Source organism: Camellia sinensis, chromosome 14 (genome assembly GCF_055761805.1).
Source record: "Camellia sinensis isolate YWXY chromosome 14, ASM5576180v1, whole genome shotgun sequence".
Lineage (NCBI taxonomy): Eukaryota > Viridiplantae > Streptophyta > Magnoliopsida > Ericales > Theaceae > Camellia > Camellia sinensis.
Window position 1 is genome coordinate 51805333 of NC_138974.1, and position 13524 is coordinate 51818856.

A 13524-nucleotide genomic window follows, 5' to 3' on the forward strand; every position below is an offset into this window, starting at 1 on the left:
CTCGTGTACCCACTTTGGCCGCTCGTGCGGCCTAATTCCGCTCCACCAGAAGAACCCGGCTGCTCAAGCGCCCAAAAGCAGAATCAAAACCTCTTTTTTTCCCCATGCTCCGCTCGTGCGGTGACCGTGGCCGCTCGTGCGGCCTAGGCAAAAACAAACAATCCAAAAATGGATTTTTTCTTGCTCCAACACTAGGTTCTTTCATTTTCCAAAGCTTGTTTTCAACTTAAATCATTCAAAAACATGTAAAACTAATGAAATACATGGGATTATGATTGTTTTCTAAATTAAAACATCAAAGTTACAATGAATCTTCAAGTAGGGAAATCAATCTCTTCATTTCTTTCTTTCCCAAGACTTCCTTCGTATTCACATATATCTTCAATTATATATATAATTAACCACAAGATGAGCAAATATAACAACTTTACTCTTCAATCAAGCAACTCTAATTTATTTCCATATAAAATCTTCCATTTAATCCTTGATTCTTTGTGGTAGATGAGTTATCCACAAGGATGAAATCAAAGTCACATACCTTAACCCAAATCCATGTTTTTTCCCAAATTTCCATGGTCAATCTCCTTCCTCTTCTTCAAGCTTCCATGAGTGGTGAGCTCTCTCCCTCCTTTGCCCTCTCTTCTCCCGGTTCTCTCTCTCCCCCAGATATTTTGTTGGCTCCAAAAATGATAAGTTCCAACTCACTTAACATACACACACACACACACACACATATATATATATATATAACAAACACATAAGCTTTTCACAATAGGGAGGCCAAACAGGCCCTTACGAATCGTGTAAAATTAAATTTCAATTAAACTTTCTAGATGACTCTAAAAATTATGCTGATCTGAAATATGTCATCTGTTTTGGGTTCTGAAGCTTCTAAGGCCCTCAATTTATAGTATAAAGTTAATCATCCAAACGCACATTAACGAATTAGACAAATTAGATTTCCAATTAATTTTCCCAAGTAGTTCTAAAAATTCCCATTAACATATCCAAATATTCAATTTTGATTTCTGGATCCGTAAAGGTCGGTAATTCAATTTTTAAGCCGTGACTCAACAGATAATTTCTTCAATTGAACAGATATTATTAAATTAAAATGCATTAACCCACAAGGACATGAAAGTAATTTTGGATACGAATTTTGGGGTCGTTACATCAACCCTGCTACAAACACCATCCTTTCCCTCTGATGTTTCACACACAAAAACCGCATTTCCAAAGATCCTCCTCTACTGCGGGACATATTGAGATGAAGCTTGATTGCCATGGCAACCAGAGTCGATGAAAGGAAGCAACTGAAGGACAAAACCTCGAACACGATGAGCCTCTTGGCGACTCTGATTCCTACATTGCACTCTGCCCGATTGGCGAGGCCGTGCGGCCTGGTGGTAGCAAGTGCTAGTCCGAGGAACACTGCTAAGGTGAATAGTTTGTTGACATTGACGAGGTCGTCCACTGCCTTGTTGGAAACATCTGGGGAGATTTGCTTGATTGAATCAAAGCAGCCCACCAGATTGAAATAGAGAGAGAAGAAAAAGGCAATTCAAAAGTGAGTCAGATCATAATAATAATAAATAGTAGTAGTACATGATACATGTAAAAACAATCATGAAAATAAAAGGGAATTTGGATCGCATATCTACCACCATTACTACTACTACTACTCATGATTGATTGACTCATTTTAATTTGTTGTTTTGTTATGTATTTTACTTAGCATGCGTTGGTACCGTATTTAAAGCAAAGGGGAGATGGATCATGACCGCACCATCATGACATGGGCAGAATCTGAATTTTGGTTAGGAAAAAGTTGGAAATGTCTAAAACATGACTTCAAAATTTATGATTTCTTCATATTTGTTGTCACATTATTCAGAATGAATTTTTTATTCTTTTTAATCAATTAAAAAATATTAATGATATCGAGAAAAAAAGATACAAAGGAAAGTGCAAAATATATCATAGCAAAAACAACTCATTCCAACTAAGTTGGCACAATAAGAATCGCCCAATCATATGCAAGCACCTTCAAAAATCAGGAAAAAAAAATAGGGGTTGCAAGACACCAGCCCAAACCGAAACAGAGAAACCCAATTCAATAACCAGAAAAACAGAGTAGATGTGATCTAATTTTTTCTTTTACCATTTGTCCAAGGTGTACGCAGTAAAAGAAACAATTGAGTTAATAGTTATTATTATTATTTAATGTATGAAAGAAGTATTTCATGAGAAATCTAACAAGTTTTTTCTTCTTTTTTTCCCCATTATTCTTTGAAGTTTTGAATTATTAATTAGATCTTAATATATTATTGATTAGACTAACAAATTTGATGCTATTAACTAACACATGAAACAAGTGTAGATCATCTAAAATATTACTTACTTAGTGTAAGAGGGGCTAATTTGAGCCCACTAAATTATTTAGGCCCAATAGCCCAAGATTAGTGGGCCCGAATTTATCGCAAGTCCAAGAATCGGTGGGCCCAGATTTATCGCCATCAAACGGATTGAATCGCTCTAAGCCTCGAAAGGGTTCGGATCCACGAACCTAGAGACTTACTCGGGCCCGGACTCGAAAAGGTATTAACCAAGCCTAGAGATCCGAGGCACTCGGACTCGAAAGGGTTCGGATCCACGAACCTAGAGGTCCGAAATACTTGGCTTCGAACGGATTCAGACGCAATCTAGAAGTCGTTCCGTTAATGAGTCCCAGAACACTTGCGGGCTCGGAGCTTTCCGGGATCTACGCACCAGAACCATGGGCGTAATGGAGTTCGAACAAAGGACCCGATCCCGAGGACGGTGAGTGGAGACAAATTCACTCTTCGGTTAAACTAGCCTATACCCGGGTCGAGGTGGCACGACCCCGGGGGGTCCATGAGACTCGGCAATATTTTGCGGCAGGATGTCCTCTGGGACTACCCCTGACCCTTTGGGATGATTGGGGATCATTGGTTAGGTGTGGCTAAGAAGAAGGGTTCGCCGAGGGATTGATCTCCTCTTCGGGGTTTTCTCATCCTCGGAGAAGTCACCTCCTCGGAGAGGTCACCTCCTCGGAGAAGTTACTTCCTCGGAGAGGTCACCTCCTCGGAGAAGTCACCTCCTCGGAGAGGTCACCCCCTCGGACAAGGTGGTTAGAGAAAATATCCCCCATGTGCCTTGCACATGGGCTCCATCCTACATCATGAGGTGCCTATAAATAGCACCCACCCATAGCTTTACAAGGGATGGATTTTGGAGATTTTTAACTCTTGGGAAAGAACTAATTTCCCTTCTCCATTATCAACCTTGAGAGCGAAAGTGGGAGATCAATGGGAGAGCCTTGCCATTATTCTATTCTCTAGCCATTTTGCCTTCTTCTTCACCCAATCTCTTATCTCCATCATCTCCTTTGTTGTTGTGTTCCTAAGTTGAGATTATTGAAGAATCTAAGCCTCTCATCATATTCTAGAGAATTTGAAGTTGTTCTTCAAGGATCTTTGAAGATCTTCGAATTTTCCAACTCCTTTCTTGAACCCTCTCCTACATTTTGGCGACTCTGCTGGGGAGGCGGATTGGTTAATGGTCTCAACGAGATCTGGAATCCACACAACTCCAACAAGAATGGCGGGAGAAGATGAAGTTCACCAACAAGGATCCTCTAATGGTGGTGATGACAGAACCATGACTCCAGATCAACCACTTTTGCTTGAAGCCATTCAAGGACTTCAAAATACTCAACAAGAGATTCTTACCACTCTTCAGAATCTCACTCACACCATGATGGTGATGAGTTCTAACTTTGCACCAGCGCCAAACGGAAATCAAACTGTTGGTGGAGTTATTCCCGCCTTATCTCCATCATCTCCTTTGTTGTTGTGTTCCTAAGTTGAGATTATTGAAGAATCTAAGCCTCTCATCATATTCTAGAGAATTCGAAGTTGTTCTTCAAGGATCTTCGAAGATCTTCGAATTTTCCAACTCTTTTCTTGAACCCTCTCCTACATTTTGGCGACTCCGCTGGGGAGGCGGATTGGTTAATGGTCTCAACGAGATCTGGAATCCACACAACTCCAACAAGAATGGCGGGAGAAGATGAAGTTCACCAACAAGGATCCTCTAATGGTGGTGATGACAGAACCATGACTCCAGATCAACCACTTTTGCTTGAAGCCATTCAAGGACTTCAAAATACTCAACAAGAGATTCTTACCACTCTTCAGAATCTCACTCACACCATGATGGTGATGAGTTCTAACTTTGCACCAGCGCCAAACGGAAATCAAACTGTTGGTGGAGTTATTCCCGCCGGAACGCAAAATCAAATCCAAGGAGAAGTAGGCCCCAATCAGCCTGTGGCTCATGGCAACACAGCCACAGTAACACATGCTCAAACCACAGTAGGCGGCAGCAGTTTGCCCATGACCGGGCTCCATGGCGTTCCGAGCCAAGATCCAATGGTGACTAGGGGAGTTTCTGGTGTAATGAACGGCACTCCAACGACTGCTGGTGTCCAGGAAAACATAAGGAGCATGATGGCGCAAAAGGGAGCTATGCCCGTACCTAATCTTGTTACGCCACCAGTGAATGTTACCCAAGCACCAAGCGGGCCTCCTTTGGTGCCGACAACAAATCTGCAAGCACAACCCGGTATAGCGGCGCCGTGCGGTGGACTCTATGGGCCTCAATTCAATATCCCATCACCAACTGGCTTGTCTATAGGCGCTGATGGCCAGTATCGTCAAATGTCCTCACCAATGATGAATTCGCAGCACCAGAATGGCCTAGACGCCCCTAGCTCAGTCTTCGGGTACATAAGCCAAGTCCCAGGAATACCACCATCAAACTCTCTCCCTCAACAGTTTCTCACTCTCGCCGATGTGCAGGCCATGTTCGATCTCGAACGGGGCAAGAGGACCTTACCCTCTTTGCCTGATCCAGACGTCAAGCCGCCTTACCCTATTGAGATGCTGAGCTATCCATACCCTGAGGGGTATACAGTGCCGAAGTTCATCAAGTTCGACGGTAAACAAGGAAATGCCCGAGAACATGTTGTGCGATTCATCGAGACTCTGGGTATTCATGGTTCAAACCACGTCCTCCGACTGAGAGAATTCTCTAAGTCCCTCACCGACCGAGCATATAGTTGGTATGTTAACTTGGCCCCAAACTCGGTCCGAAGTTGGGAGGAAATGGTTAACAAATTCCACTCCAAGTTCTTTCAAGTGGCGGAGAAGGTGACCACACTTACATTGTGTAAAGAGAAGCAACAAGAAAGTGAAGACATCCTTGACTACGTCAAAAGGTTTCAGGACAAGGCCGTAGATTGTCATGAAGCAGTCGAGGAGAGTTATCTGGTTCAAATCTGTCTAGAAGGGGCATTGAGCAGATACAAAATGTTTCTAGTTAATCACAAGCTACCCACCTTCTCGGCATTAATAGAAGCAGCTCGGAACATTAGCATTCCTCATGATCAGGAGTCCGGATTTAAGGCCAGTTACAAGACTAGTTTCAAATCGTCTCGTGGACCTATTGTTGCTGCTGCCTCTGCCCCAGATACCCGAAATTCACAAGGAGGAGGTCATAGAGGCCAGAAGAGAAAGCAATATAATGGTGAAAAGGGGAATGTTTCTTATCCATGTGGAATCGAGGAAGTGAAAGCTCTAGTTAAGGAATGGGTGGCTGACGGAGAGCTAAAATTGCCTTATGTTGAAGAAATGCCATCAAAGAAAGACCGTGAGAGCCCTGAATTCTGTGTCTACCATCGTACATTGAAACATCCGACAGAGAAGTGTTGGACTCTCAGAAAAATCTTCAGAGATAAAGTCGAGGCAGACGAGTTGAGGTTCAAAAAGCAAGGGACTCAAGACATCCGAGAACAACCATATCCTCAATACCGAGACAAGGGCAAGAATGTTGCTATGATAGCTTATGAAGGCCCAATGATCGAGGCTATCGCTAATCTCGATGACGATGACTGTTATCTGGACGACATCCTCGAGCCAGAGGGTGAGCAAGTTTACTATGGAAGTGCTCTCGATCCAGAGGGCAGAACATTTATGACTCATGGCGAAGATCCCTTTGATCCAGAAGGAGGAGAAGAATACTATGGAAGAGGAGGACACCATGTTTATGTGGCATCTTATTTTGAGGAGACCGAGGAGATGGTTAACTACGAGCCTCCAAGAGTGGAAAAAGATCCGGATCACTATGCCAAAACCTTGCAAGACTGTGTAAAGTTCAAGCAGTTCTTTGACCAGCTTGGACTTTCCAGGGAGGCAAGAACGGAAATCACCAAGTCTATCATTAATATAGCCGAGGCACACCATGAGGAATGCATGTCGACTGAGGGATCTATCCCGAGGAAGACAAAAGAGCAATCTAGTGCCATTACTTTCTCCGAGGTTGATCGGAAGTATCCTTTTTCTCACAACCGCCCGCTTTATGTGACTGCTTTTATTAACGGGGTTGAGTTCAAAAGGGCCTTTCTAGATAGTGGAGCCTCTATCAATATTATGACTCGCGCTACTCTAGAAAAGGCCGGAATCTCTAAAGAACGCATTGTGAAGCAGCCGATAGTCATCACTGGCTTCGGTGGAGAAAGGAGAGTTACTATCGGATGCGTAACAGTTGATTTAGCCGTCGGAGAAATTCGCTCGGCCACCAAGTTCCATATTATCGATTCTGAGACAAATTATCACATCATTCTAGGGAGGACCTGGATGCATAGATATGGGGCTGTACCATCGAGTTATCATCAGTGTGTTAAGGCAAAATGGGGAAAGAAGACGGTGACAATTCAGGCTACAGAAAGGCCTTTCGAGATCCATGAAGCTCATTATTCTGATGCCATCTACTTCACCGAACTGGCTGTCGAAGAAGTTCCCACCACCTCTAGGCCTCGAGGGGTCAAAATTCCTCGTTGGGAGGATATCAAAGATGACAAGGAGCTGATGGCAGAGTCAAGTAAGCGGGCAATGTCTAGACCAGAAAGTCCGCCTATTCCTCGGAAGGTGATGAAAGTTCGAGAAGGAGGCAAGATGGTGTACTATTTATGATGGTGCATGATGGCCACAACCCGAGCAGCTGGTGAAAGCTTTCCAAATGATCTTGCAACTCTAGGGGCAAATTTCAACATTCCGTAGAAGAAGTCTATCTATGACATTTACAGTTTGCATTTACTACATTGTCCAAGAAGTTCTATCTTTCTTATGTCATGAAGAAATTTATTTCCTCCATATTATGTATCTCCATTAGAAGTTATTTTCTCTACATTGTATATCTTCATTGTGTTATGTTGCTTGAAACAGTTTTCAATTTTTGTTGCCCCTCAAAGAAGAAAGAGAAATAGTAGACTCAGTTACCAACCTGAAGGGAGTTTTCTTGACATAATAGAAGTATACTTCCACTCGGACTTCCGAGAGATAGACTTGTTTCTGCTCGGACTTCTGAGGGAGAGCCTTCCGAGGGACAACTCTTGCTCTCATTAGTGCGGGTCCGAAGAACAGCCCTTGATTTCATCAATACGAGCTCCGAGGATCTTTCTTTTCAAAGTAGAGTGGACTCTTACTCGAACTCCCGAGGGATAGCCTTTGCTTCCATTAGCTGCTGAAGTAGAAGTGCACATCCACTCGGACTTCCGAGGGACAGCCTCGTTTCTGCTCGGACTTCTAAAGGAGAGCCTTGTCTCCTGCTCGAACTCCCGAGGGATAGCCATTGCTTCCATTAGCTGCCGAAGTAGAAGTGCGCATCCACTCGGACTCCCGAGGGACAGCCTTGTTTCTGCTCGGACTTCCGAGGGACAGCCTTGTTTCTGCTCGGACTTCTGAGAGACAGTCTTTACTTCTGTTGGTAGAAGCTTGGTAGACTCGGTTATCTTCCAGAGGAATCTTTCTTGCCAAAGTAGGGTGTGTGCTACTTTCGGACTCCCGAGGGACAGTCTTGCTTCTGTTCGGACTTCCGAGGGACAGTCTTGCTTCTGTTCGGACTCCCGAGGAACAGCCCTTGCTCTCATTAGTGTGGGTTCTAAGGGCCCCGAGGTCGTGGATCTCAATCAAGAATTTATTTGCCTGAAATAGTAAAACCGACAAATGAGACAAACAATATCAATTTCAGATCATGATTCAGGCATTATCAGAATGGGGCAACATCAACAAATAATAATTATCTATTTAAGCTATAACAATTTTATTACTCTGAGCAAGTTCATGAAAATGCAACAATCAAGTTTTTGTCTCTCCGGGCTGGTTCCTCTCAAGCCGACGTAAAACTACAATGGTCACACAAAATTTTGGCATCAACATTTTATTTCCTCAAGTGTCCACAAGATCAACACATAACAATATATGGTCTTATGCTTTGTTACATCAGTTTATTCTTCCAAGCGAAACATTCACCGAATTTGGATATCGGAAATTCATTCATCAAGTATATAAAGCTCAATATCGGGTTTTACTATTCTTGGAGCCGAATTTCATACTCACAAATTTGGGACTGTTAGAGGGGTGAAATCCGAAGCCGATGTTGGAAATTCAAGTTGAAATCAGAAAGGTTTTATAGACTACAATCAACAGGACTGAGCTAGGCTTGGCAAGACCACACACGTTGCGTTGAGTGGGCGAACGTGCGTGGTCGGCGTCAGACAAGTTGAAGCCGGAAGCAACGCTGGTACCACAGAAGAGTCAGCAACCACACACGTTGCGTTGAGAGGGCGAACGTGTGTGGTTTGCATTGGACCGTCGAAGCCGGAGGAAGAGTTTCAGCAAAGAGAGGCCGATGGTAGGCTGGTTTGGTCTTGGCGCAAGGCATCAAGCATGACATCATTCCTATCACATCTCTACCCTGGACATCAATATTTCAATGCAAGCATCAAATATTCTATTTATGTTAGATTTGTCAACATGAGTTCAAGATTTAGCAACAAGAGTTCAACAGTAACTATTCCAATATTCATGAGGATGACGATGAATAAATTCACATGAGACAACCGGTGAATGCTCAATATTTTTCAATAGTTCTATTTGTATCAAAATTATCAAGCCACGGGCTCAAGTTATAAATATCAGGGGGTGTGCAATGTCATGGTGTGTTTTTATCTTGCAAAATCAACAGTGAAATTCAACAGCCCAGTTTTGAAGACTTATCTATATCCAGTCCATCAATAAAAGTGCCAAATCTCAAGTAAGGGTTTCAAGATGTACATAATCAGAGCCAGTTAAAGAGATCCGAAGTGATAAAGAAGAATGAAGTTTCTCAAATGAAGACCAAAGCTCGTCAAAATGAAGAGCTGGTTTGGGTCCAAGAACAACCAGGACAGGTCCGCAACGACACGATGGAGGGCAGAGACGCAGCAGTGACGACGGCGTCGAGTGATGACAGTGCTTGGAGTAGAGGAGCAAGGCAAAGCCGCGGTGCGAACAAGGCACGCGCGAGCTGACAACGCTCAGTTGAGTAAATCAGCAGCGCAAGACGCGAGCAGCATGTGTAGGGTCAACACAAGCAAGGCCACGACGGATATGGCTGAGTCACTGCGTCCCTAGGCTGTGGCTGACAGCGGCAGCAGACGGTGTGCAAGTGACGGGGTAGCTGGGCAGACCGACGCCGCGTTGAAAGGGCGACGTGGTCGGCGTTGGCCAGATCACAGTTGAAGACAGTGGGTCGGCAGCAGAGTTGCAGCAGTCGGCAGTGAGCAAACCCGAGGCAGAGCTGCTTGAAGAAGAAGAAGGAAAGCTGCTTGAAGAAGAATAAAATAGCTGCGTCTCTCTGTGTAGAGAAACAGAGCGCCGCTGTGTAACAAAGAAGAAAATAGAGGCTACATTGTTTAGGTTTTGTCCTCATCCGTAAATAAGAAAAAGGTGTGACCCTGATAGGTTACTCAAATGACCTAAGGATATATATATACAAATAATGGGCCTTATCCTTCTAAAATAAAAAAATTGATGGTGGGTGTGCTTTATTTTTAGCTTCGAGTGAAAAATATATATATATATATATTGAGATGTTCTAAAAAAAAAAAAAAAAAAAAAAAAAAAAAAAAAAAAAAAAAAAAAAAAAAAAAAATTAAATTTTTGCTTGTCAATTTTTTCTGTAAATTGAAGTGCGTCATCAACTTTATCCATAGGCTCTGTCGTGACAAAATGTTTTTTTTTTTTGGGGAACGTGACGCGAAGCAGGGTCGAAGAAATGACAGTATGCGTGTCTGAGAAATTTAAAATTTCTCATACACGCAAGGGGCAAATGTAAGAGGGGCTAATTTGAGCCCACTAAATTATTTAGGCCCAATAGCCCAAGATTAGTGGGCCCGAATTTATCGCAAGTCCAAGAATCGGTGGGCCCAGATTTATCGCCATCAAACGGATTGAATCGCTCTAAGCCTCGAAAGGGTTCGGATCCACGAACCTAGAGACTTACTCGGGCCCGGACTCGAAAAGGTATTAACCAAGCCTAGAGATCCGAGGCACTCGGACTCGAAAGGGTTCGGATCCACGAACCTAGAGGTCCGAAATACTTGGCTTCGAACGGATTCAGACGCAATCTAGAAGTCGTTCCGTTAATGAGTCCCAGAACACTTGCGGGCTCGGAGCTTTCCGGGATCTACGCACCAGAACCATGGGCGTAATGGAGTTCGAACAAAGGACCCGATCCCGAGGACGGTGAGTGGAGACAAATTCACTCTTCGGTTAAACTAGCCTATACCCGGGTCGAGGTGGCACGACCCCGGGGGGTCCATGAGACTCGGCAATATTTTGCGGCAGGATGTCCTCTGGGACTACCCCTGACCCTTTGGGATGATTGGGGATCATTGGTTAGGTGTGGCTAAGAAGAAGGGTTCGCCGAGGGATTGATCTCCTCTTCGGGGTTTTCTCATCCTCGGAGAAGTCACCTCCTCGGAGAGGTCACCTCCTCGGAGAAGTTACTTCCTCGGAGAGGTCACCTCCTCGGAGAAGTCACCTCCTCGGAGAGGTCACCCCCTCGGACAAGGTGGTTAGAGAAAATATCCCCCATGTGCCTTGCACATGGGCTCCATCCTACATCATGAGGTGCCTATAAATAGCACCCACCCATAGCTTTACAAGGGATGGATTTTGGAGATTTTTAACTCTTGGGAAAGAACTAATTTCCCTTCTCCATTATCAACCTTGAGAGCGAAAGTGGGAGATCAATGGGAGAGCCTTGCCATTATTCTATTCTCTAGCCATTTTGCCTTCTTCTTCACCCAATCTCTTATCTCCATCATCTCCTTTGTTGTTGTGTTCCTAAGTTGAGATTATTGAAGAATCTAAGCCTCTCATCATATTCTAGAGAATTTGAAGTTGTTCTTCAAGGATCTTTGAAGATCTTCGAATTTTCCAACTCCTTTCTTGAACCCTCTCCTACACTTAGTGTTAAGCAAAAGATGGAAGGAGGAGGGTGGACACCGATGATCAGAAAAAGAATGCCAAGCTTTCATCAGCGTCATCAAAAGGGAATGGGGCTGATTACTGTTTTTGTGGACAACCTTCCGAAATCTATGGTGCCAAAGAGTCTTTTCACTCTGTTTAGTAGCTATGGTGTGGTAAAGGATGTCTTCATTCCAAACAAAAGGAGGAAAGCTACTGGTTCAAGATTTGGTTTCGTTAGATATGATTGTCCTATAGTAGCTAAGGTAGCAATTCAAAAAGCTGATGGTATATGGTGTGATGATAAAAGTCTGGAGGTGAGAATAGCAGAGTATGGTAGCGAAACTCAGCTTCAGAAGAAGGAAGAAGGCAGGAAAGGCAAGACTATCCAGAAGGAGCAAAGGGTGTTCAGCAAGCTTACAAATAGGGGCAATGGCCAGAGATCTTATGCTGATGCAGTTCAAGGTATAAGAGGAGAACCCTTTGATCACAATAAGAGCATAGGAAGTTGGCAATGGCTGGCTTTACAATAGTTTGGTGGTAAAGCTTAAATCATTCTTTTCTTTCAATGCCTTTAAAGAAGAGTGCAGTAAACGAGGGTTAAAGGAGGTGAACATAAAAGATGGTGGTGGCAGAGTAGCATTCTTATCTTTTAAGTCAGTGGATCATCTAAAGGATTGGAAGGGTAGAATAGAGGAATGGATATATGAGTGGTGTACATCAGTAGAAGAATGGGAGAAAGGAGAAGTTATTGAATATGAAAGGTGTGTGTGGCTGGAATGCTATGGTATCCCTGTCAACCTATGGAATCTTGGAACCTTCAAGGAGATAGGAAAAATCTGGGGAGAAGTTATTCAACACGAAGTAGATATTAACAATGCGAAGTCATTTGAATGTGGTAAAGTAAGAATTGTCACTAGTAGAAGAGAGTTCATTAACCAAGTGATCTTGCTTGAGCATGATGGGAAGCAGCATCCAGTTAGAGTGTCTAAAGAACTATTTTCATTTGCATGGTCAAGATCTGGCTCGTGCAGTTATCAGCATAAAGAGGGTATAAACTCCGTTTCTGGCAATGAGGTTGACATGAATTCAAGCATCAAGGCTGGTTGGTTGGAGGTTGGAAAGGTAGGAAGGAAGATGTTAGTAGGGCTGATGTGGCACTTTCTAATGAGGTGGATAGCATAGTAAAAGACATAGTGGAGGGTAGTTTACACGCAGTGGAAGGCTGGGACAGGAGGGTGGTTGATTCTACAGTAAGGGAGTCAGTTATTGGCTTGGGGAACTCAACAGCTGGGGGCTACGGTAATGATGGTGCGATGCAGAGTGTGGGTATGGTTTCAAAAAAGATGGCTGAGCCTCCCCAATGTATTGATGGTGGTATACTAACGGCAGGGTTTATGACGAGTTTTAGTGGGCCTGAGCTTACTAGGCCCAATATTAATTTAGAAGTAGTGCTTCATAATCCCCAAGCAGAAGCATGTATGTTGGGCCTGTTGGGCTGTTAGCATCAAATTTGAGTGATTGTGTGGCCCAACCACAGTTCTGTGCAGATGGTGCCCACGCAACTATGAAGGAGGGGGAGGGTAGAACAATTAAGGTAAGTAAGGAGTTTGCCTTGAGTAGCAAGGGATTATGGCTATGTTTGTTTGGGTAGACTGGATTAGCATTCTCATGACTAATAGTTCTAGGACTACGAATCCGTTGGATTATGTATCCTATCTTAACTAATAGTTAAGTTTAAAATAATTAGTCCGTACTTCAATTGTTTAACCAAACATCGGATTAATAATTTTTTTAGACTATTAGTTCAATCCCAAGTTCATGTCCACCCAAACAAACATGACCTATATGTACATAGGAGAAGAGGAGCTGCAAAGAGGTGTGGCATGCCATTACAGAAAGGTAGAATACTCCCTAAAAGTTTCAATAGGGGTGCCATTTTTAGAGCAACTACTGCTACAATCTCAAATTCATTATCATTTAATAGTGAATCGAATAGAAGAAGGGGAAGGCTGATTAAGGAGGCTAAAGCAACTGTCCAGATGGGGAAATCGCTTGGAATAGATTTTGGTGGAAATGAGGCTAACGTGGTAGAGAAGATAATCCAGCTAGAATGTAGTAATTTGGAGAGGATTGCTGCAGGCGCACG

At 43.5% G+C, this 13524-nt stretch overlaps 1 long non-coding RNA gene across 1 annotated transcript; it reads right to left on the reverse strand.

Annotated features, from left to right (window-relative positions):
- Positions 1 to 1050: 1050 nt before the first annotated feature.
- Positions 1051 to 12329, reverse strand: LOC145806745 (uncharacterized). The gene is made up of 2 exons (XR_014350232.1): positions 11376 to 12329; positions 1051 to 1504 (listed from the first exon to the last, which is right to left on the reverse strand). It is a non-coding gene; the product is annotated as an uncharacterized LOC145806745 (long non-coding RNA).
- Positions 12330 to 13524: the final 1195 nt, after the last annotated feature.